The 26,201-nt window shown below is 42.6% G+C and overlaps 1 protein-coding gene across 7 annotated transcripts in view; it reads left to right on the plus strand.

Annotated features, from left to right (window-relative positions):
* Positions 1–14,276: 14,276 nt before the first annotated feature.
* Syn3 (synapsin III) overlaps positions 14,277–26,201 on the plus strand; it is a 496,250-nt gene continuing 484,325 nt past the window's right edge. For 2 of the 7 annotated variants that reach the window (XM_060377803.1, XM_060377802.1), the window contains exon 1: positions 14,519–15,414. The gene's annotated coding sequence lies outside the window, so the exon portion shown is untranslated. Of the gene's footprint in view, positions 14,407–14,506; positions 15,415–21,356; positions 21,695–26,201 lie in introns of those variants that run through there. The other 5 variants (XM_060377798.1, XM_060377800.1, XM_060377801.1 and 2 more) reach the window with 5 other exon arrangements.

Raw genomic sequence — 26,201 nt, forward strand, 5'->3', positions numbered from 1 at the left:
GTGGAAAATTCTAACTGGTACAGAGTGAAAATGGTCCCTTATCCTCCTTTTAAATATTTCTTGGTTACTTTCTTTAAAAACGCACACACACACGAGTCTTGCTGTGTATTCAGCCTCCTTCAGAACAACCATGTGTTCTGAAGTTATTCAGAGGTTTCTTTTAGCAGATCTTGAGAGATGCTTTGAAGACCTGGGGAAATAATGTGTGGTAAACAGAAATTGCAGCAAGGCAGGCAGAAGAGCAAATTCTCAGTCCATGTTAAGTAAAGAGATGGTTCCCATCAGAATTTGGACAAAATAAGCCCTTTGATTGTTGTTTTGTTTGTTTTTTTTTTTTTTTAATCAGGCATTGTGTTGTAGCAGTAAGGCAACTAGTACAATAGATGTTCAGGAAAGACATTTTGTGATCAATTAACAATGGAAGACTTTGAGATAATTTTTTGAGATAATTAAATTAAATTAAATCAATTAAGTTACTACATTAAGCAGAATTTGTCAGGAACTGTGTGTTGCCAACATACCTTGCAAATGTCCAAGGGAGAGTGGAAGGGGTAGCACCTAGCACTTCCTCTTGTTTATTCTACTGTGGCTTCTCCTTAAAGGGCAGAGGATCTTGAAGGAATAGTGTGTGCACTGAATAAGGCATGGCATCCACATGCTTTATTCATCCATATACCAACAGGCACAGAGCCTGAGGCAGAGTTAATGTCAACAAGGCTTGAATTGGAGGCTGTGAGTTACAAGAAATGGGACACTAGAATAAAATTAAACCCTCTTTGACCTCCCCACCCCCCAAGGGAGGAGCAGTCCTATTAGGTCACAGAGGAGGACTTTGCAGCCAGTCCTGAAGATACCTGATAAAACAAGATCAGATGAATGGGGAGGAGGTCCCCCCCATCAGTGGACTTGGAAAGGGGCAGGGTGGAGATGAGGGAGGAAGGGTGGGAGTGGGAGGGAATGAGGGAGCGAGATACAGCTGGGTTACAGAGTTAATAAAATGTAACTGATAAGAAAAAAATAAAATTAAAAAAAATTAAACCCAAATTGTCCTCCTACACCCAGAACAACCTCATTTCACCACTCCAAACAAGAGACTTCCAGATAGTTAACTGAGTAATTGTCTAAGTTTGGTCCTGATTCAACCCACTGAGCCCTCTTTCTACCTTGGTGGTCAACTAACTAAAGCTCTCCCTCTGAGTGTCTTGATTACTTTACTCACCTGCAGATACAGGTGCTGTTCTGGTCGCCTAGCAACCCAGTGATGCAAACTGCAGATTCCCAGAGGAACAATGAATGAATGAATTGTGATATTCACACTGGCCACAGAGCATCAGCCACAGCCAGAGATGTAAATTGCAGAATTCATAAATGTACCTATCATGACTTTGCTTTAAGCAGCATGCTGTAAAAGCAGCCCTACATTTGAAGGGAATGAAAAAAGAACTTTCATCTTGGAAGAGGTAAAAATGCCTTTGCATAATTTGAGAGGACTATGCCCAATCCTACCTGCTCACTGTGAGGCAATACTACCATGAAACTTACAAGCAGGGGTGTGTTTGCTTATTAGTAATTAGGAGATATCCTTGAAATTGCTTTTTTTTTTCACCTGCCATTCAGTGTATACACCAGGTCCTGCCTTATATGAGAGGCCACTTCTTTAGGTCCTATAGCTCCTCACGATCATCCTCCACCCCCACCCCCCACTATAAAACTAGCAGAGCTGAAGGTCAGCAGATAAGAAAACTTTAAAACAGATAAAAGCAGTGGTTTTGAAATAATGTGAGTGTGTTTAGGTCTTGGCTATGTCACAGAATGTGGGTGACTTAACCTCTCTGAGCCTAGGTTTCCCCATCTCAAGGTGCCATTGAAGGAACTGAATAACATCATAAAGACTAAACACAGGGGCTGATATCCTAGTGCTTCATGACCAATATTGTTGTTATTACTATAATAAGCACCAAGTAAGTGGGAAAAGCTGGGATTCAAACGTAGGTTGATGGTCCCACCAAGGCAATGTTTTACCACAAGCCTGATTCTCTTTTAAAAGAAGCCATCCAAACATCCTTTTCCACAAATATTTATGAGCCATTAAGTGAGAAGGATGGAAATCACAGCTAAATTTTATATTGCATTTTATAGCCAAGCAGCACTTTCTCAGGCATCCCTGAGATGTTCCGGGCTCTAATATCGAGATGGAAATGGTTAAGAGAGGAAGAAATTGTCTGCTTCTGGAAATTAGAAGCCAGGCTCTCTTCTCCCAGGGGCTTGAGACTAAGGAGAGGAATCTCTACCTGTGGATCTATAGAGCTAAAGGTAAAGGTGGCTGTGACAGATGCTGGGCTCAGGCCTCATGAAGTGTTCAGAAGTACCAGTGGACTGTCCATTCTCTCATGTTTGCTCTACTCAACACAAAAGATGAGAAAAATCCATATCTCTTGTGTCCAGCATGGAGATCTCAGTGTATGAGAGATGACACGATACTATGCAGTGCCAGTGACAAGTGACAAGTTAGAAATGTCCTGCCCAGGTGCCTCTCTCCACCCCCCACACACTGCAATGGCTCCTGAGTCACCTCAGGTAAGTCCTTAAGGAATTGTATATATGACCAGGAAAACCCTCATTTTATAGTGGAGACATAGAGCATCCAGGAAGAAGGAAAATAACATAGCAGAGGCTGCTCAACCTAGTGTTTCTTTTTTATGTTTATTTTTTATTAATTACACTTAATTCACTTTGTGTCCCCCCTGTGGTTCCCTCCCTCCTCCCGTCCCAATCCTTCCCTTCCTCCACCCTCTGCATGCATGCCCCTCCCCAAGTCCACTAATAGGGAAGGTCCTCTTCTCCTTCCTTCTGATCTTAGTCTATCAGATCACATCAGGAGTGGCTGCATTGTCATCTTCTGTGTCCTGGTAAGGCTGCTCCCCCCTCAGGGGGAGGTGATCAAAGAGCAGGCCAATCCGATTATATCAGAGGCAGTCCCTCTTCCCATTACTATGAAACCCACTTGGACACTGAACTGCCATGGGCTACATCTGTGCAGGGGTTCTAGGTTATCTCTATGCATAGTCCTTGGTTGGAGTATCAGTATCAAGAAAGACCCCTGTGCTCAGATTTTTTGGTTCTGTTGCTCTCCTCATGGAGTTCCTGTCCTCTCCAGATTTTATTGTTTCCCACTTCTTTCCTAAGATTCCCTGCACTCTGCCCAAAGGTGGCCCATAAGTCTCAGCATCTACATTGATAATCATCAGGGCAGAGCTTTTCAGAGGTCCTCTGTGTCAGGCTCCTGACTTGTTCCCTCTTTTCTCCTTCTTCTTCTCAAGCACACAATAACGACATTTGCTCAACCATGTTTGTAGCAGCCTTATTTGTAATAGCCAGAAGCTGGAAACAGCCCAGATGCCCCTCAGTGGAGGAATGGATGCACAAATTGTGGTATATCTACACAATGGAATATTACTCAGCAATAAAAAACAAGGAAATCATAAAATTTGCAGGTAAATGGTGGGATATGGAAAAGATTATCTTGAGTGAGCATCCTAGAAGCAGAAAGATGCGCACAGTATATACTCAGTCATATAGACATATAATATAGGATAAACCTACTAAAATCTGTACACCTAAAGAAACTAATCAAGAGGAAGGACTCTTCCTAGTGTTCCTTTTGCATTGCACTATATTTAAAACATTTCCAGTTCCCATGTAAAACTATTTTATTGTCATACTCAAATAAGAGAAATGTCAGAGTCTGAAGCTTTGATTATATGAATTACACTTTAATGATATCAATAGCATTGACATAATTTTATAACAACTTGTGCAATGAATAAAGCTAAAGGCTTTTGAAACCCACCCAAGTGAATACACACACAGTAAGATCCCTCCTTGCTGCCCCTGAAGATAACCATTGGTAGTACTTTTTTAATATGCTCTTTTTTCAACCTTACATACTGCAAGATGTTCTAATTCTTATTAATACATATGAATCAATTACATTATTTTCATTGCTGTATAGTATTCCACATTCATGGACATTGTTTACTCAACCACTCTGCAGAACATGAGTAAAGAGATGGTTTAATACAATGCTGTCGGGTAAATCTTTATCATGGGCAAACATACTTCAGCACATCATTGAACCTACAATATAAGGAGGTTCCTAGAGATAAAATAGATGGATCATGAGATGCAAGCATTTCCCACGCTGCCATGGGCTCAAGTTGGTCTTGATGTTTGCTAGTCTCATGAGGGTTTCTCCTGCCAAATGAAGAAATGAGAGAAAATATTTTCTTGATTAAATAATACCATATGCCCAGGAACAGATGAGTATTGAAAATCATGCCAGAAGGGACATAAGCTTGAGTGCAAAGAAGAAAATTTGAATGGTGTCCATAGTACTAATCCAAAACACAAGCCCTACAATCCTACAAAAGGATCTGTGAACTCCCTTGAGAGTAACCCTCCTTTGATAAAAAACCATTAAGACTCCAGAAAGTTCCTTTGGGGTGGAAATGCTATATTGCAGAAGAAAGACACAGAAAACACAAGGTCACAGAGGCAAAATGCTAGTCAGAACTGAGAAGGAAAGAATCACAGGAAATCAAAATCAGATTCACCATCAAGAGGCATGGTATAGACAGACAGTGGGTCTCTGTGAGTGACTGTGTATCACAGGGAGGTGAACAAGGTCATAACTGACAGAAGGCTTGTGATCTTATGTAGTGCATGTATCTGGTTAGGCCTCTTTCACAGCCTGAGAAATGGGAATAAAAATCATGTTCACCACTCAGGGCAGCTGGGAAAACTTGACAATCAGATATCTACACAATAGTTATCATCTGCCCCGTATGTAGAACCTGTTCATGGCCTCTGCTGTGGTTTGAAAAATGGTTTCCCCCTTACCAATCTGTGGAACTGCTAGGGAAGCTTGACCTTCATGGCATACCAAGGCTCCCCCTTCCTCATTTCTATGAGGTTAAAGAGAGAGGAGAGAACTGATAGGGGGAAGAGAAGAAAGCACCTGGGGCTACTTCTGTAGTGTGTTGCTCAGGTTTGTTTTTGTTTTGTCAATTCGATAAAAGCTGGAGTCATCTAAGAAGATGAACCTCAGTTAAGAAAATTCCTTCATCAGATTGATCTGTAGGCAAGCCTGTGGGACATTTTTTGATTGATGATTACTGTGGGAGAGTTAATGTTTGGCACTGTCATTCCTACAATAGTGGTTCTGAGTTATATAAGCTGAACAAGCCATGGGAGCAAGCCAGTAAAGCAGCAGTCATGCATGGCCTCTGTTTCAGTTAATGCCTGCAGGTTCCTGTTCCAGTACCTGCCCTGATTTCCCCCAGTGATAAATTGTGATGTGAAGTATAAGCCAAATAACCACTACCCCCTGAGTTGCTTTTAGTCACAGCAAAACAAAACAAAACAAAACAAAACAAAACAACAACAACACAAAAAAACCCATAAAACCAAAAACCTAAGACACAACTTGCTCCTGGAAGAATAAGAACTTGGTAGATACAACACTATTAAATAGCCAATGCCCTTAACTCTAAATTGATGGCTGGAATTTAGGACAAATAATATGAAAATGATAACAACAAAATAATGAGTTCCTTGTGCTATTCAACTTCATTGTCTAGATTAGGAATTCTATTCATTGTTTGAGCTTTAAATGATGAGGTGTATGTCAGCGGTTTTGTTCTCAAGTGTTTGTATTATTAGTGTGTGTGTGTGTGTGTGTGTGTGTGTGTGTGTGTGCGTGCGCATGGGTGCATATGTGCATCCGTGCCTACAGTTATTAGAAGAAGTTATTGAGTTATTGGGTTTCCTGGAGCTGAAGGCACAGACAGTTGTAAGCCACAGTACATGCTTCTGGGAACCAAAATCTGGAAGAGCAAAAAGCACTCTTAACCACTGAGCCATCTCTCCAGCCCCATGTATGCTAGTTTTTATTTGGAGAAATCAAGGCATTGATAAAGTGGATAGTATACATAAAGTACTCATTCCAGGACAGGCTCAGTGATAAGAACTTAATGAATTTTACAGGTCTTATTCTCATAACTATCCTGGACACAGGTATTACTGGTGCCCCTGTTGTATGGCCATGGTATGCCTAAGCTTGCCCAAGGTTGCATAACAGCAAAATAGCAAAACAAAGATTCCATGAAGATGGTATGATTCCAGTGCTGCCCTAATGCCCTTGGTTGAAATAATAGAGATCTTTATAGAGACCAATATATACAGACTCACATAAATGTGGGGTTTAGGCAAAGAACACATAGACAAGGTAGCCTCTTTGCTAAGTCCCTGTGCCAAAGAACTGGAAACTCAATATGTAACAAAAAGCACATCTGGAGTTCTGATTCCAGGCTAGCTCTAATTAAAACACACATAATACCAAGGACCTGGTTCTGTTCATGTTTAAGAGTCACCATTCTGGAGTGAGCTGGATGATAGTCCTAGTATCCTTTCTGTTGCTATCTTTATAAAAAGCAAGTTGGGGAGAGAAAGGATTTGTTTTAACTCACAATTCTAGGTTATAGTTTAGCACTGTGGATATTGTGAAATCCACTTAAATCCAACAAAACTTAAACACCAGGTCAATGCAGATGACAAAAATATATTGTAATCAAATTCCTACTGATCTATCAGGGTTGCATAACAGACTTGGGAGATGAACTGTGATCCTGTGATTGTACAGGATATCTAAAGGATGAAAACATTAAGCATGGGGGAGTGCAGTGTAGCATTGTCCAATCATATTTTGACATAAGGGATTTAGCAAGGGAGTTTCCATCAATCAGGATAGGAATATGTTTCCTGGGCCTGAACATGAACATGTTTGACCCTGCCAGCAAGATGGAGAAATTGTCCTTGGCATGTCTGGACTCAGACAACAGTTTCCTTTCAAACTATTTCTGAGAATCTCTGAGATGATTGGACACAGACAGCTGTTTCATTACAACAAAAGTTGTTTAGTTATTGGGAAGTCCCTAGCTCCCCTAAGGCCTGGCCAAGATGAAAAACTCAAGTGACAACACATGCTGGAGAGGTTGTGGAGAAAGGGGAACCTTCCTCCACTGCTGGTGGGAACGTAAACTTGTACAAGTGGAATTGTTTCAACTAAATTAATTGATGTAGGAAGATCCATACCACTGAGGTAGCAACATTCTCTAAGCAAGGGAGTACAGAACTATATGACTGGAGAATTTGAGATGAGCCAAGCAAACAAGTGAGTGAACGAGCGCGTGCACACACACACACACACACACACACAACTGCTCTTGATTGTGGGTGAAGTATGACCAACTTTCTCAAGCTTTTGTTGCTGTGACATCCCAATGTTGGGAACAAGCAAAAGGAAATTATTCTAAACACTACCATTTCATTTTCAGACTCCATTTAGCCATTCTCATGGGTGTAAGGTGAAATCTCAGGGTTGTTTTGATTTGCATTTCCCTAATGGCTAATGAGGTTGAACATTCCTTTAAGTGTTTCTCTGCCATTCGGTATTCCTCTACAGAGAATTCTCTGTTTAGTTCTGTTCCCCATTTTTTAATTGGAGTATTTGGTTTGCTATTTTTCAGCTTCTTTAGTTCTTTATATATACTGGATGTTAGTCCTATGTCAGATAGAGGGTTGGTGAAGATTCTTTCCCAATCTGTAGGCAGTCGTTTTGTTTTGATGACGGTGTCCTTTGATTTACAGAAGCTTTTTAGTTTCATGAGGTCCCATTTATTGATTGTTGCTCTTAGAGCCTGTGCTATTGTTTTAGGAAGTTGTCTCTTGTGCAAATGAGTTCAAGAGTATCTCCCACTTTTTTTTCTAACCGATTTAATGTGTCTGGTTTTATGTTGAGGTCTTTGATCCACTTGGACTTTAGTTTTATGCAGGGTGATAAGTATGGATCTATTTTCATTTTTCTACATGTAGACATCCAGTTAGACCAGCACCATTTGTTGAAGATGCTATCTTTTCTCCATTGTATGGTTTTGGCATCTTTGCCAAAGATCAGGTGTCCATAAGTGTGTGGGTTTATTTCTGGGTCCTCTGTTTGGTTCCACTGATACACCATTCTGTTTCTATGCCAGTACCATGCAGTTTTTATAACTGTTGCTTTACAGTACAGCTTAAGATCAGGGATGGAGATACCTCCAGAAGATCTTTTATTGTAGAGGACTGTTTTAGCAATTCTGGGTTTCCTGTTATTCCATATGAAGTTGAGAATTTTTCTTTCCAGGTCTGTAAAGAATTGTGTTGGTAATTTGATGGGAATTGCATTGAATCTGTAGATTGCTTTTGGTAACATGGCCATTTTTACTATGTTAATCCTGCCAAGCCATGAGCATGTGAGATCTTTCCATCTTCTCATATCTTCTTCTAATTCTTTCTTCAGAGACTGGAATTTTTTTTCATACAAGTCTTTGACTTGCTTGGTTAGGGTTACTCCAAGGTACTTTATGTCATTTGTAGCTATTGTTGTTATTAGGGTGTTGTTTCCCTAATTTCTCTCTCAGCCCTCTGGAAATCAATCTGGCGCTTTCTCAGACAACTAGAAATAGCGCTTCCTCAAGATTTGGCCTTACCATTCCTAGGCATATATTGAAAAGATTCTCAAGTACACAATAAGGACATTTGCTCAACCATGTTTGTAGCAGCTTTATTTGTAATAGCCAGAAGCTGGAAACAGCCCAGATGCCCCTCAACTGAAGAATGGATGCAGAAATTGTGGTACATCTACACAATGGAGTATTACTCAGCAATGAAAAATAAGGAAATCATGAAATTTGCAGGTAAATGGTGGGACCTAGAAAGGACCATCCTGAGTGAGCTGTCCCAGAAGCAGAAAGACACACATGGTATATACTCACTCATATAGACTTATAACATAGGATAAACTTGCTAAAATCTGTACATCTAAAGAAACTAAGCAAGAGAGAGGACCCTGACTAAAATGCTCAATCCCCATCCTGAAAGACAAAGAGGTTTGTTGTAAGGTTTAATATTTACTATATTGGTTTATCTTCTAGTAAAGCTTGCTGTTAATCTTAAACAGCTGTATAACCAAATCACCATGCAGAGTCTGGGTTTTAGTTAACCTAGAATACAATGCTGGGCAATATTTACTCCCTCGTAAACCTCCAAGCCCTCAGTTTCCTAACATTTAGATTTCCCACATTATACTTGCTCTTTTGAAATCTTAGGTATGGTTCATGCTCCACATCCTCCAAGATCTCTCCTCCAGCTCTGCTCTCCTAGCTCTCTCCTCACCCCTTCTCCTCCCACTCATCTCCTGCTTTCTGGCTCCTCACCTCTTTCCTGTCCTCTGGCTCCTTCCTGCTCAACATTGTGTCTAGTTGCTTTATTTTGTCCTGTATACACAAGAGTTGAGACAGGATGCTTAGAATGAGTATCACAATGCAATATTTGGATTGAAAACAGAGAGTTGGGGGTGGGGTGGGGGAGAAAGTATTTGAATGAACAAGGGTAAGGTATATACATTAAAAAAAATATATTATACCAACAGAGGTTGGACATCAGAAGAAGAAGAAAACAGGAAACAACCTAGGAACCTGCCACAGAGGGCCTCTGAAAGCCTCTGCCCTGCAGACTATCAAAGCAGACGCTGAGACTTATGGCCAACTGTTGGGCAGAGTGCATGGAATCTTATGTAAGAAGTGGCAAATAGTAAGAGCTGGAGAGGATAGGAACCACATAAGGAGAGCAACACAACCAGAACATTTGAACACAGGGAACTTCCCAGAGACTCATACTCCAACCAAGGACTATTCATGGAGATAACCTAGAATCCCTGCACAGATGTAGCCCATGGCAGTTCAGTGTCCAAGTGGGTTACATAGTAATGGGAAGAGGGACTGCCTCTTACATAATCTGATTGGCCTGCTGTTTGATCACCTCCCCTGAGGGGGGAGCAGCCTTACCAGGACACAGAAGATGACAATGAAGCCACTCCTGATGTGATCTGATAGACTAAGATCAGAAGGAAGGAAAAGAGGACCTTCCCTATTAGTGGACTTGGGGAGGGGCATTCGTGAAGAAGGGGGAGGGAGGGTGGGATTGGGAGGGGAGGAGAGAGGGGCTTATGGGGTGATACAAAGTGAATAAAGTGTAATTAAAAATAAAAAATAGAAAAAAAATCATTTTTAAAAGAAAACACGGAAAAAAAACCAATTCCACTTAACCATACTCGAAGGCAAAACCCATGTGGGCCAACTCTCATTGATTGAGACTCTCTTCTCGGGTGATTTTAGGTTATGTCAAGTTGACAAAGTTAATTGCACAGCCTGATGACTTTATTTTGAAGCCTGGATAACTGATGAAAGTTGTCCTAAGACCACATAGTGAGACAGCATGCTATGGATCTGTACTCTGACTCTTGCTTTTGAATTTTAAACATTGCTTGCACAATACTGATTTGGTGGTTTGAGTGAGAATGGCCCCTATAGGCTCAAATGTTTGAACACCTATTACCTATTGGTAGAACTATATGGGAAAAAGTAGGAGGTGTGGGCTTGTTTGAGGTAGTATGGGATTTTTAGGTTGTAAAATCCCACACCACTTCCAGTTACCTCTTGATGCCTCCAACTTGTGGATAAGATTTAAGCTCTCAGCTGCTGCTCCAGCACCATCTCTGCCTGCATTTGTTTGGATGAAAGAAGTTGAGGGAATCCATTCATCTTGCATTTTAACCTGGAAAGTTGTTGGAATGTGCATCCAACCATGGGATTGAATTACAGTTAAGCTGTTTTCATTCCCTATCCCACAGGACTTGGTCCTCCCCTTTTCACCTCACTGGAGCTGCTTCTGGGTGAGACTTGAATGGAAATTTATTGGACCTTGAGAGTGACAAAATCAGCTGAAACTTCCATGCACCCTTAATGACACAGCAACACCCACTGGCATCTGCCTCCTTTGAGGGAGACTGCACGAACTGGGAAACTTATTTTACTGGTTGCCATGGCAATTCTTTGCAGTGTCAGCAGAAGTACTCCACAATATACATAAGCTAGCAGAAAGCCTTCCCAAGTCTTCAGTGCAGAATCTGCCTCATCCCTAGACTCAGGCATAGTATCACTGAGCCTTGACTCTGAAATTCAAGAAAAGAATAGCCTCTGAGATTCTTTGCTAGCCCCTTATCTTACTAGGGCTAAAAGGTGAAACAAATTCCAACCACCTCTCCAGGTAAAGATGCATAGGAATAGATGGAATTGACAAGTTCTTGCATTGATCCTCTTTGAATAGACTCCAAGGCTCCTTAGGGTTTAATTCTTTACAGCATTTACCCCCTTGGAATACTGATCATGTTGTCCCTAAAGCTCAGTTTTCCAAGCCTAGCAATTTGTCTCTTTTTAATCACGTGTGACTGTGTGGACACACACTGCCATGTTATGGAGCACATTGGGGTTCTGAGGATAACCTCAGGTGCTGGCTCATCTTCACCTTTGACCTTGTTTGAGCAGGGTCTTTTCGTCATTTCCTGCTGCAACTGGGGGTTCTCCTGTCTTTACCTCCCAACTTTCCTTTGAAGTCCTGAGATTACAGGTATGCTATCAAATGTGACTTTTTACATGAGTTTTGAGGATGCAAGTCCCCATTCTGGCACAGCATTGAACCATCTCCCCATCCCATAGTTCATCTTTAATTATGTAGATCTTTTAAGGAAAAATAAAACTTTCTGGTTTTACCTTAAAAATCTGGTGGTTACCTTAAAAATCTTGCTATGTATAAACAACAGAACAATTCTACCCTTTCTGGTAAGCAGAGACAAGCTATAAACCAAGTAAATCCTGAGCTGTTCTGAGTTAGGACCCAAGCTCCATCCACAGCTCTGTCAATTATGAGATGTGCATATAAAATGTGAAAGCTGTAGCTTTTATAGGAGAGGGCTTATTTCTAGGATAGTTTGTCATGATAAGAGCTTGCTCACTTTTTTTTAACATGCTAAGAATAGTTTAGTAAAGAACCTGAGTTCTTTTCAAATATAAATATCATTTTCAAAAGTTACTAATAACACCATCTTGTGGGATGTGATTTCTTATGGAGTGGTGAACAAATGTGTATACCTGTTTACCTGGATGCAGATTCCTGAGCTAAACTGTTCCTTTGTTGTTGTATGAGGTTATCTTTTCTTCCTGAATCCATCTGTGTGTTGGTCCAAAGCAACAGAAATAGTTGGGTGACTAATACAAGAAAGTGTACTAGAAAAGAAAAAATGGTAGAGTGAGGTACAGGGATGGCCAGAAGGATGAACCCTGAGAAACAGATTGGCTTCATGACTACATGGTCCAGTCTCTGTAGGATACTGTTGCCGTCACAGTCACCCTGAGCAGCATCCTGTCCAAGCTCTCTCCTCCTTTTGTCACCTTTTTCTGGGAGGCAGTCTCACAGATGAACAACTGATACTAGTTGAGCTAGCATTCTGCCCCATGCACTGGAGTTGAATGGTAGGTAGTGCAAACTGTGGAGGGTTCAGCCTGAGGAACTGACAGGCTTTCACACAGTGAAAATTAACCTTCAAGATTTGATGTCACAGGGTCTGGAGATACAGCCTAGTGGTTAAGAACATGTACAACTCTTACAGAGAACCTGAGTTCAGTTCTCAGCACCAAAATGGGGTGGCTTACAGCATTCTGTAATCCCGCCTCCAGGGAACTACCTGTCTCTGGCCTCTGCAGACACCTGGACTCGTGCACAAGGTCACATACACATAATTAAAAATAAGAAAATATTTTAAAAACAAAATATGGCAATAAAATTATCAGGCATTTTCTAGAAAGCAATCGTTTAGCTAGTGCTTATTTTGCTGCTGACAAAATTTGCTTAATGACTTAGCATCTTCTACCTCCCACGTCCTTGTACAACCTCCAAGACAAAATCCAGTGATTTATTAAATCCAATTTAATAATCCATTGTTTCTCCAATTTAAACACCATCTCAGGTGAGAACAGTAGGGGCAAAGAGATTGCCTCTTCTGAAGGTGATTACTGTTTGCAGACCCCTTCCATTATTTGAATTTAGTACATAAAAAGAAAAATGCTGGGTGACCTCCAATGCATGATGGCCAAATATCATTAATGCAAAACCCTTGGCAATATATACCAAATTTTGGCTACCATGCACTGAATTGTCAGTGAAAACCATCACATTCTCCTGCATCAGATTTGCACCTTGTCTTATTTATAGTGCAATAAAACATGAATAGTTGTGCAGTAATTTGCCTGGCTTCTCATCTAAACTCCTCTCCTTGTTTTCTTAGTGATATAAGGTTCTTTAGATTAACCTATCAGGGCAAGAATTCCCCTTTCCATTTTTTCCAAGCATTTTCCTTATTCATTTGAACACCAGTAGGTTTTTTTTTTTAAATATAACTATAGTTATGGATCTAGATATTACAGTTAGAGCTGATTGTGGTGGCACATGCCATTAATCCCAGCACTCAAGAGACAGAGACTGATGGATCTCTGTGAGTTTGAGGCCAGCCTGGTCTACATAGAGAGTTCCAGGCCAGCCAGAGCTACACAGAGAAACCCTGTCTCTAAAATCAAACAAAATATTGAAGGAAAGAGGATTCTTGAGGGGGAGATATGCTTTGACCTTCTGAAGGAACATGAGGAATAGAGATGACCCAGGAGACAGAGACCTGCTAAATACCCTTCCAGTCTGTGCTGCTTTGGGGGATGAGCTTTCCCTGATCGCCTTCTTTTCCAAACTGGAATTTCTTTTAATTTTGTAGTCTTAACTCACACCTCACAAATTGCCTCCGTAGACAGTCCTGGCATACTAGTGACATCCCTTTTGTGTTCTTACTACACAACCCTTTCGGCTTACAGCAAGCTGACATTATCTTTTGTTTCTATTTTTGTATGTAACCAACTCCTGTGCCATCCCCATGCCAGGGCAGGAGCTTAGCTCCCTGTTGCTTGTGCTCCTGTGGCATTTGCTGACAACTGGCGGGCCTGGTCTCTCAAAAGCTTCTAAGGCCCAGGGAGGTACAGTGACTGTCTCACAGCTTCCTAGGATACTGAACTGCACTCTCTGAGGGGCATCTCACTCCTCCTGGGATAGAGAAAAGTCGCCTCATTTGGCCACTTGAGGCCAGCAAAAGCAATGCTTACTTGCAGCAGCAGCATTGCTTACTTACCTGGCTGGAGAGGAAAAGCCAATGGGGCCCAAAAGGAGGGCTGGAGGGGCGGGCCTGGGGGCGGGGGGCGGGGGCGTTACTTCCCCAGCCAATGGGCTCTGAGGCGCAGGGATGCCTGGGCACCCAGCGGAGGCGCTCGCGCACTGTGCCGCGCAGTTACAGAGCGCCCCGGCTGCAGCTCATCAACGGATCTTGTAGCTGGCGGCGCCGGGCCTAGGCACCTACAGGCCACCGTAGCTGGCACGGTAAGCCACAGCAAAATGGACTTTGTGGGTTTTCTGGCCGTAGGAAGCACCCACTCCGAGCCGGAGCTGCTAGCTAGTCCTCGCACTATGCTAGTTCGGATACGCTTCAATTCTGTATTAACGGGATGCTGGTGCTCCGTGTTGGCGGGATGCGGGTGTTCCGTGGGCCGGGAGCGCCACCCTCCCGTCCCAGGCTTCTGTGTAACACTGAACTTGCATGGCTATTATGGCTTCTGAGGTTTCAACCAAACATTCAGATGTCTGTCAGGGAAGAGCTTCCTCCGGGAAGCTGAGAACCACAGCAAGTGCCGGTGCTCTGCACTGGATCCAAGCACCTGCTTTATGTCTGCAGATCCCTCACGACCTGTTGCCTTGGGTCTGGGGCTCAGATCTCTCTCGCAGGCTCCTATTTCCAGCCATCCTGGGGTGCAGGAAGAAACCCTGGAAGGTTTGTGGCCAGGCTAGGAATAGAGACAAACACTGATACAGCATCCCGGTTATTTATTCACGACCTATTTGGCTGAGTGAGAGACACTGTGTGCAGCTCTAGCAGCCTGAAAGGAGTCTTGGGAGTTCATGGGGTCTAACAGAGATGATAGGAGGGATTGCTGTGTGCTGTAATGCAAAGTGCACGAGGTGGGTGGGTGGTGATGCAGCCAGGAAGTCTGGGAGGTCGCTATTCAATGCAGATGTAGAGAGACTGGCTAGTTTGCCAGCCAAACTGGGGGCAGAGACTTCAAGGACAGAAAGAATTTCAGTTAGATTTTTTTTTTTAATGTGCAGATGAAAGAAGCCAGAACTTCAGCTAATCAAACAGCAGATTACGCAGCAGAACCAGGAATTGTGGGTGGGAAATAAGCTGCAAGGTGGAAGGGCTTACCAAAATGTGCAGGGGTCTAAATATGCAGGCCCATAAGTTTGTCCTGGGATGAAGCAGGCTGGGAAGGAATTCCAGTGGCCACTCTGCTGGCTCTGTGAACAGTGATGGAGGCTGGCACCCACAAGCTGGTAAGTTGTAAAAAGCTGGGTTTGGGGCAATTTTGCTGTAAAGACTCTAACCCCTTAAGGCTGATTGTCTGGATTTTGGGCATGGATTCAGACAGGGAGATGCTGCCATGTGACACTTGCTTCTGAACTTGTGTGTCATTGTATATTGGTTTTGGAAGCTGTGACCTCTGTCTTGCCATCAGGTGTAGCCCCTAGGACGTTATATAGAGTGTCTATGCTCTCTTTATGATCCTTGGGCACTGTGAGGACTTTCTATCTCTCAGGGCCCGTGGCTGCTGCTTTGGGGGCAAGCCCATACAGAAAGTGGTAAAGCAACAACAAAGGCTCACCGGAAGTGAGACCAGAAAGCCACTTTATCTATTTGCCTTAAAGACATTATCAGCCTTATGAACTGTGTGTGTGTGTGTGTATGTGTATATGTGTGTATTAGGAGATCATTGTGCCTACTTGTCATAGGCAAGGTTCCTTGGTTAAAGGGTCAGAGATGCTATGCTAGTTACTTTTAATTGCTAATTTCCCACAGCCTAGAATTACCTAGGAAAAAAAGTCCCAATGAAGGATTGATTGTCTAGATTTTATTGTTCTGTAAACATGTCTGTCAGACACTGCCTTTATGAGTAAGGTGATTGATGGGAAGATCCAGCCCATGGTGAGCAGGGCTCTTTTCTGGCATGCAGTCCTGTACTGTGTAAGTGTGGAGGAAGTGAGCTGAACAGTAGGCATGCATTTATTCTTTCTCCGCCTTGGTTGTGCCTGTGACTAGCTCCTTCAAGTTCCTGCCACTTTGACGTACCCTAATATATGGGCTGTTGCCTGGACTTGTAAACTAAAATAAGCCCTTTCTTCCCTAAGTTGCTTTGTGATACAGCAACAGGAATGAACACAAAACTGGTGCTAAGATTTCTGTGTAGAAGAGTCCTTGAGAAGTTGTTTTACTGTTCAAGTGAGTACACAGTGGGGGTAGTAGGACCAGGCACAGGCAGTCACTGGTCTGTGAAGAAGGAGAAAAGAGTATTCAAGCCATCCACTGAGGCTTTTGAAAGCCATGCCGACCAGCCAGTGAGCGCAGAATGCTCCCAAGGAGGAGCACAAGTTTAGGTGTCCCTTCAGCTAAATCATTTTTAAATAAGGACTCAAATATGAGCTATAAGCAATCAGAACTTCTGGCTGCTGGACATTAGGTGGTAACAAACATCTTGTTCTGGGAGGGGAAAGCTTTGAAGCTTTCCCCTCAGCATCAACTCTGTGTAACTAGATGGCTTTGGGAAGAAAAAGGATGTTTTGGCCTTACATATAGAGGTCACTTAGAAAGTTTCTCTTCCCTTTTAATTTCTTTCTGCCCTTGAAAGTAAATGTTGGGCTTCAATATTTATTACTGTGAGGCTCTACACTAATAACCTTAATGGCTGCAGATTCCTACTGAGTACTTGCTATTTATGTGTCTCCTTTCCCAGTTGTTCCAAAATATGGACGGTTATGTGCTTTTATTCTTAATTTGAAGTCATCTCAGTGTTTTTTGAGGTTAATGGAGTCCCTATTAAGATAACAGTGACAGCATCCGTCACAGTATGTCATGTCACTTGTTACTCTTTAGGAAATGCTTTCATTGATGAATCACTCATTAATTCAACCACTTATTAATCCAATCAGTCTGTTGGAGAGCCATCCAAACTGTAGGTGCCATCCCAGGCAGGGAGATAACAGCTCTGCTAAGGAAGAGAGAGCAGTGGCCATTGCATAATAACCCCTTGAAAGAAAATATTGAAGAATAGACCATTGCTTTGTTTGGAATATGAGTTGGGATAAGGCAGAGGACAAGGGGAGAGGGGGCTTACCTGAGTGACTCTTTGTGTATTGCAGCCTTCTTGAAAAGACTATCCTGTGTGATGTGGATACCTGCCTTTTCCTTCTCCCTTTACAGCACTTTTTAATTTTATTCTCTTCTGTGTGTTGGTCTTCCTCATTACACTACACAACTGAAAGCTGCTTTATTCCGCAGACCCAGCAAGCACATACTTCTTCATTACGTGTATGCATGGATGGTTGGAGTGTAGAGAATGAACCTAGGGATTCATCCTTGCTAGCCACATCCCTTACCACTGAGCTATGCCCCCATCTCAGCACATGTTTCTTGATGAATAAAATGAATGGTAGATCTGTTTCACAGGGTCATTGGGGGAAGCTCTTTATATCTTTCTCTTTCACTCTCTTTCTCTCTCTTTCTTGCTCTCCCCCTCCCCCAACGTGTGTGTGTGTGTGTGTGTGTGTGTGTGTGAGAGAGAGAGAGAGAGAGAGAGAGAGAATTTATGCTAATACCTGATACTCAGCAATGCTAAGATTAGGAAGCAGAAAGAATAGCTTGCCTGTGGATCATAAGGCAGAGGAATGCAGCCTTCTATAGTGGAAACACCACTCAAGGGTTGCTTCAAGCCACCTGAGATTCATTTGAAGCTGCTTAGCCTTGGAGGCATGCTGAGTGCAATTTACCCCAAGTGCAATGAAGCCAGTGAATGATTTTGACCCAAGTCATGGCCTGATATAATGTTATGTGTTTGTTGATTTTCTGTTTTTGTCTTGACTCTAGGAGGCAAACTCTGTAAAGAAAGGGGCTCAGTTACTACAATTAAATGAATGGTTGATAGCTTATATTTTCAAAATATCCCAGCAGCTACAACTAGAGAGAATAATGAAGTCTTAACACCGACTAGAAGTTAGGTGAGTGAGATGTGAATGTCTTATGTAAGAAAAGGGAAAGAGCAGAAGGATTTTAACTATATTTTGGACATAGAATAGATAGGATTTGTTGCTACACTAGATTGGAGGTGTACAGGTGTACAGGTGTGAAGCTTATGGTTTAGGGTTGGATGGATGAAAGATATCTATCCCTGGGTGAATGGATGAATGAAGTATGCTGTATGTACACATGAACTATTAGTCATAAAACAGCCAAAGTACTAATAGAACATGCTATGGTATAAAGGGACCTGTAAACATTACAAAAATATAAATGAAAGAAGGCAGACATGGGGCTAGGGAGATATCTTAGTGGGTAAAATGCTCACTGGACAAGCATGAGGAGCTGAGTTCAGATCTCCTATGTCCATGTAAAAAGGCTGAGTGTGGCAGCAGGCATACAGAGCCCAGTACTAGGAGGTAGAGGGCAGGAGCTTGCTGGCTGGCCAGCCTATCAGAAGCAGTGAACTCCAGGCCCAGTGAAAGAGTCTGTCTCAAAAGATAAGGTGAGGAGTAATAGGAAAAGATATCCACAGTGAATCTATGGCCTCTGTACATGCATTCCAGGGTAAGCATATAAACACATGCCTATACACACACAGAATGTGGGTATAAGAGGCCAGGTGCTACAGTGTCAGTATCCATATATGCTAATTCACAGACACAGGAGGAAATCAGCATTTGTCCCAGGCTGAGGAGAAGAAGGAGTGGGGCCTGAGAATAGAAAGAGTAAATGATTTCCTTTGGAGCAATGGCGTGAGGCTTTAGAAATAGATAGAGGTGGTGGTTGTCTACAGTCTGAAGGTGCTAAATGCCACTCAACCATGTGCTTTAAAGTGCTTAACTTTGCACAATATAAGAGTCACTTCAATTTAAAAAAAAAAAAAGATTAGGTGAATAACATGGGTGTTTTGACAATAGGGAGACTTGGGGAGTCCAGCATGTGAGTCTGGACTACCCCAAAGCACCAGATACTCATGAGGAATATGTATTTGATGTGGGTCTGTATTCTAGCAGATAAGTCTGGGCTGGGATATAAATGGCTGTTATCAGTTCTCATGTGTCAGTCATGAAGCAAGTGAATTCTAGTGACAAAGGATATGGAGGAAGACATGAGATCTTGGACCATTCTTTAATGTGATGCTCATAGCTAGCCTATAAAAAAAGGTATTGTGGTCTTTCTTCGGTCAAAGAAATAAAGACTATACCACCCATCTCAATCAGTATGGCCAAGATTGGACGGATAACTTATGTGGATTCCAGCCTTCCAGCTCTCTGCCTTTCTTATCACAGCATGATGATAACATTTAGAACTTTAACACATGCTTCTCCCACTGGTCACATGCTCCCTGACAGCCATGACTGATTATTTACACATAGCAGGCACTGTTCTGGGCATATGTGGGTAGAAAGGATAGACACAGCTCTAATCTCATCAAGCTTAGTAAACAAGCAAGTGCAGCACCAGATACAAGGACCTGCAAAGCACATAGTGAAGGCATCTCTCCCAGCTTTGGAGACAGGAGGGAGCTTTGGGAGAGAATGATTTCCAGAATGACTGGGGGCCTCTGAATAAACCTATGTGAGAATTCACTTTTCTTTTCACTCTTCAGTTCTCAGGCTCTGCCATTCCCAGCTCATCAACCATATCAGTATTTTCTGAATCCTTGCAGACCATTCTAGACAAATGCAAAATGCAAATCAAATGGCCTGGTTTAAGCTTACATGGGAACTTCTTCATTCGGGTATAGTAGCTCATGCCTTTAATCCCTGCACTCAAGCTGTAGGCAGGTGGATCCCTGTGAATTCCAAACCAGCGTGATCTACATAGCAAGTTCTTGGACAGCCAAGGCTATATAGTAAGACCTGGCTTAAAAAAATGTGGGAACTTCACAGCATATCAAGATAGGGTACAACAGCCTGGCCTTCAAAGTGAGCCCCAGCTGTTGGCAAATGACTCAGGTTCTAAAAGTCCAATGCAAGTGACTGACCCCAGAGCCTCATGCAGGGTAAGCCAGTACTCTCCCATGGAGCCCATCTGTAGCCCTCTTTTTCATTAAATTTTTATTTTTTACATTAATTATATTTTATTTGCCTTGTATCCCAGCTGTAGCCCCCTCCTTCATTCCCTCCCAATCCCACCCTCTCTTCTTCATTTCCTCCCATGACACTCTCCAAGTCCACTGATAGGAGAGGTTCTTCTCCCCTTCCATCTCACCCTAGCTTATCAGGTTTCATCAGGACTGGCTGCAATGTCCTCCTCTGTGACCTGGCTGCTCCTCCCTCGAGGGGTGGGGGTGGCCAAAGAGCCAGCCACTGAGTTCATATCAGAGACAGTCCCTGTTTCCCTTACTAGGGAACCCACTTGGATATTGAACTGCCATGGGCTACATCTGTGCAGGGGTTCTAGGTTATGGACCTAGAATGGTCCTTGGTTGGAGTATCAGTCTCAGAAAAGACCCCTGTGCCCAGATATTTTGGTTCTGTTGCTCTCCTTGGGGAGCACCTGTCCTCTCCAGGTCTTAGTAGCTCTCTTCTTTCATATGATTCCCTGTACTCTGCCCAAAGTTTGGTTATGATCTCAACATCCGCTTTGATACTCTCCATATAGCTCAAGCTAGCCTTGAACTTATGATCCTCCTGTCTCAGCCTCCCGAGTAGCTGGAATGGCAGAACTCTGCCAGGAGACCTGGATGACCAATACTTATGAAAGAGGACCAATAATGTCCACAGCTTGGGGTAGGACATGAATGAGAAGAGGCAGTAAATGTTGAGTATATTATATATTCTCAGAAAAAAAAAATATCACTGCCCTTGGCAAGGAAGGGTTCTGAGTGCAATGGGTCCCCTGTTTTTTATACTTTTAAAATAGATAGCCACACACCCTCTAAAGGTATGGATAATTTGAGGTGTATCACTACAAACTACATGTTTAGAAAGCTCTTTGGAGAAATCAGATTTTAAAAAAAAAACAAGTTTGGAAAACACAGTTATAAACCAAATCCTTTTTTTGTTTGATAAGTAGGAAGGGGTTAAGCATCTAGAAATAAGATTTTGCCTTTTAGGAATTATTAGCCAATGAGGGGGCTCGCTGGTGATGTAATGCCTAGGGCTGGCACTTCATTGGTTAAGTGTATTGTTTCTCTGGCTTCAATGAGCAGCAGAGCTGGGGCTCAGGGGTTAATCATTATCATTCTGTCTCTCCCCCCACCTCTCTCTTTCTCACATTCTTCCTCTCCTAAGTGTGAAGATATAGCAGAGCTCAGCATACTGTTGGCATTTGCTTTCCAATAAAAGCCATACTCACCTCCTGCCTCCCTCCCAAGTAGAGCACATGTTCCAGTAGTACTACAGAGGAGGACCTAAGACAGGGAGGAGGAGGAGGAAAAGGAGGAGTTGTTCTTTAGATGAAAGAGAGCCCATTGCAGGGCTGTAGCCTCTCCTTGCCACCTGGGATGGGCAAGGCTCCACATGCTCCCAGTGAATTGTTTAACAGCCACCTGCTTCTGAGCATTGTTCAACCTGGCAGGATCCTCAGAACTAGGAGGTGAGCCCAAGGATCTGGAAGATGGAGTGGGCAGGGGAGGTGAAGGGAAAGAATCTGGGTAGAGGGAACAAATAGCCCTAGGCTGGGGGGGTTAGGGACAAGTTCCGGCCGGCGGCTGCCGCCTGCCTGCATTGTGATCTCAGTAAGGCCAGTCTTCCTTTCTGGAGTACACATACTGCTGGCAGGTGCTGCCAGGGCACTGTGCTCAGGAGGAGCTGGAAACAGGCTTTTTCTTGGTGTAGCTTTCTGTCAAATGCTCCCTAAAGATAAAGGCTTTGCTTTGGGAATCAAGCCAGGATGGAAGCTAGTGGAAGGATCCAGCTATAAAGCAGGCCCTTCCCTTGTATTGTCTATGCTCCCTCCTTAGTGCTCTGCCTCAGCAAACTATAGGTTAAGATTTCTTTAGAGATTGCTGAATGCTCTCAGAGGTTTTTATCTCACTTGCCAGGAACCTTAAGGTCTCTAACCCCTGAGTTACCAGTTTGCCTAAATGAATTTGGAGCATTCTCTGGCTGGTCAGGCTGGGCTGTCAGAAGGTAGAGAACACCAGCAGAGTTGTGATTTCTCTTTTTTCTTTTCTCTTCTCTTTTCTTTTCTTTCTCTCTCTATCTTTCTTTCTCTTTCTTTCTTTCTTTCTTTCTTTCTTTCTCACTCCTTCCTTCCTTCCTTCCTTCCTTCCTTCCTTCCTTCCTTCCTTCCTTCCTTCCTTCCTTCCTTCCTTTTTGGACTGTGTGTGATCAGCAGTAGGTTGTTCAATTGTTGCTGCAGCCTGAAACCTCTCCCTGTGTGTCCTGAAAGGCTTCCAGTGTGTCTGCTTCAGTGGGTAAACTGAAAATAGCAGAAGTGGGCATACATGTGGAGAGTAGCTGGGAAATGTTGCTGGCTGAAAACTCTGCCTTTCATCTCATTGGCACTTCAAGACATTCTCGCATCTCATACACACAGTATGACACAATCGCTCTCTGGTACACCCCACCCCTTCCCAGATCACCATGCAGAAGTAAAAAGTTCAGCTACTTGTCAGAATTTGCTTATATAGGAGAGGGGTTCTAAATTTCTTTAAGGAGAGTGGAGCCTACAAAGGGTTTTGTGTGTGTGTGTGTGTGTGTGTGTGTGTGTGTGTCTTGTGTAGCCCTTGATGTCTGCCACCCTGCCTTCTAGACCACACTTTGCTAATGAAGAACTTTCATGTCTTTGAACTAAGGCAACAATTTTTTCCAGTCCTTTTGTTTGTCCAGCAGAGAGTGGGAAGGGGCAGAAGGAACACATTTTCAGAGCCTCCCTAGCTCCAGGTGCTTGTGCTTTAGAGAACAATGAGTTTCAGAATGAGTGTGTGGGTTGAGGTTGATGGCAGACAATGTTTGAATAAAGGGGCATGCCACTTATGTCCCCCTGGGTGACGAGGACTTCACAGTAGTTAATCATAGTATTTTTCACACATTCCTAGGAATAGTCAGATGAACTCCACTGCACAGATGTGTAATGTTAAGACTGTCAAAAGTAGAATGACTTGTCCAATATCATCCATTTAATGAATAATAAGGCTAATATCTAAACCCATCCAGGTAGACACACTGAGGCATCAGCAGGTTACAGAGGGAGCAGGATTGGAGATGACATTCCTTGTGCTTTGTTCTGGAAACCATGGCCCAACTTTGATATGGGTCATCCCAGCCACATTGTTGTGGGTTGTTTGTTTTATTCCCTGATATGGCTGCAGGAGATTAGAGTACCCTGAAGTAAACCTCATGTTCTACAGATCAGACCCCTCAACTTACAGCTGAGAAAATGAGAAAAATTAGATGACTTATCTTGTTAGTCTACAGATGGCAGAAAAACGTCTTAGGTGAGATTTTTTTCTTCTTGCTCCCAGGTCCCTTTGTAGTTGGAAGACTAGAGTCACAGACTACGCAATCTGTACTTGGCGTCGTGGCAGGTGTCTGAGCCACAGTGGGCAGTGAACAGCATAATTTGGGGCCAGGTCATTGTCCTGGAGAAGGCTCAGGACATAAGCCATTTTTCATATGGCCTCTGCCTCCCAGATGAGCAATTTTTCCACACCTGTAGACCAAGACCCATTCTCTGCATGTGTGGCTGGCATATACTCCATGTAACTGTAGCTCTTGTCACATATGCTTTTAGTTCTTTGTCTCTCCAACTAACCTGCTTGTTTCCAGAGTATGGCTTCCAAAATGTTGAGCAGAAGTAGTTGCTGGCACTGTCTAATGAGGAGTTAAGTGTCAATACCTTGTATGACCTGCAGTGTATAGGCAGACCTAAAACACATCAATTACACATAAAAAAAGTGCAGACATTTCACTCTTTGCCCACTCACTGTGGTGCTAAGTGAGCATCATCCTGATAGCAGCTTCAGATATACAAAAGATCATCACAGGAAAGAAACACTGTCATTATTCTATAGAACTGGAGGACACAGGTCACAGGAGTATGTAGAGGTAGAAAGGAGAGCCAGCAGATAGAGGGGCAGGATGCTGACCCCAGCAGCAGAGTGTCCCCCTTGCATGCCCTTACTACTCAAAGTGGACAGAAATCCTGGCAATGAACAGAACCCTGTAGCCTTCAACTTTCCTTTTAGATCTCAGATTTCTTGGTTATTCATCACTAAGAATAAACAAAGATAAAGCAGGAGCAACCTTATTCTTTAGATCACAGGGCACAATATGAAATGAAGAGTTGAATACCAAAAATACCTTTCAAAAGGTTTTAGTCAACAAAATGTGCATTATACATTACTTTTATGTATGTAACCACCAACAGCAATGTCTGTGCTAAACAGTGTCCAAGATGATGGCTCAGCATAAAAGAAGCAGAAAATCAAAATTTGCATGAGTTTCTCTGGGGCTGCATACTGTTGCGTTTTCAGGGTAACTATCAAGTTATAAGCTGACATGTCTGGAAGTAGGGAGTTCCCAGGAATCCTTGCTTGCAGGGTCTATGTCATTTGTGTATGAATAGCTCCAACTTGCTGAAAGTGTTTCTGAATCTTGAAAATCAAATGGCAATATCTGGGGAAACTCTCAGTCCCAAGACCTGTTACAGAGCAAAAGCTCAATAAATATTTGTAGTCACCAGTATATTGCTGTCAGATTTGACTGTGCCAGTCTTTGAGGAGCTTTAGAGGAGAACCAGGCCACGTGTGTGTCCAGGTTGATTCTTCTTTCTTAGAATTGGTGCATCCTGCTTGACTCCACTGGTGTTTACTCTTATGAATAAACATTGCTTCTAAAATCCCAAGTAAATGGAGGATGAGGCTGAAGACTACAAACACCTGTAACCTATCTTTGTGCAACATTACACTCTGTGTGTTTAGTTTTTTTCACTTGCAAAGCTCACTGGGCTGACTCTGAAAAGACTTAATGAGAACCTGTAGAGTGCCCAGAATCAGGTGCTAATCCTCCTTCAAAGGATACTGCAGGGACATCTCATTTGCTCTTGTAGGTGTTATCTGTAAGTAGCTTTCATTAGAAAACTTCACCTAGTGTTTTCCTAAGAAAACATGAGTGTCCAGCCTTTATCACTCCCAGATCTTACTCCTGCTCAAGGAAGCTACAGGAAGATGTCAGACTGAATATACAGTTTTAAAGCACCAGGAACTGAATTAAGTATTTTAGATTGGGGTTGCTCTATTTTGAAGGATGATACAAAACTAAAACATAACATCAGGCTCAGAGCATTGAACATTTCATGCCTAAATGTTGATCTCTTCAGTTTACACATTTATCCATTCAACAAATATTTGAGGAGTTCTGAATTGTGTTTAATGGCATTCTAAGTGCTGCTGACTATCATTGCGGAGTCAGGTGAGGTCTTTGCTCTCATGGGTCATATGTTTTGGTAAATAAGGTAGAAAATATCCATGAGTGAGCCATCCTTCTCAGGTGAATACCCTGATCCTCTTCTTCTATATTTAACTGGCATATACTCTGTGTGACTGTCAGTGCATTATCTGTTTTCTATGTAAGGTACAATGTAACATAGGCATAAATCCTATGAGGGAAGAATATGACACCATACAAAGGCACAGAGAACTTTCATTGCAGAAAAGTCAGCTTCACCATGAAGCTCAGGGGTGGGTACTGGGAGAAACTGAAAACAGTTTGTGAGTCTCAGAGCACGTAGAGAAGGCAGGGAAGGGGAATTAGTGAAAATGTCATTAGAAGAATCCCTGGAGCCAGATGTGTTAGGAATTAGTGAGCTAAGGAAGGGATATTGAATTCCATCCCAAGTCAGAACTTTTAATCAAGGAGACAACATGGGTTGACTGACTGACTAACTGGCTATGTATTAATTTCAGTTAGGGTCTTAGTGTGTAGTCCAGCCTATCATCAAATGTCCTCAGCTTCCAAAGTGCTAGGATTACAGGGTTATGCTTTTATGCCTGGCTGGTTTTACCCTTTAAATTTATTTTATATATGTGTGTGCAGATAGATAGATAGATACATAGATAGATATAATTTTTTAATTGCCCCACAGGGAAAATTAACAT

Source organism: Meriones unguiculatus, chromosome 2 (genome assembly GCF_030254825.1).
Source record: "Meriones unguiculatus strain TT.TT164.6M chromosome 2, Bangor_MerUng_6.1, whole genome shotgun sequence".
Taxonomy (NCBI): domain Eukaryota; kingdom Metazoa; phylum Chordata; class Mammalia; order Rodentia; family Muridae; genus Meriones; species Meriones unguiculatus.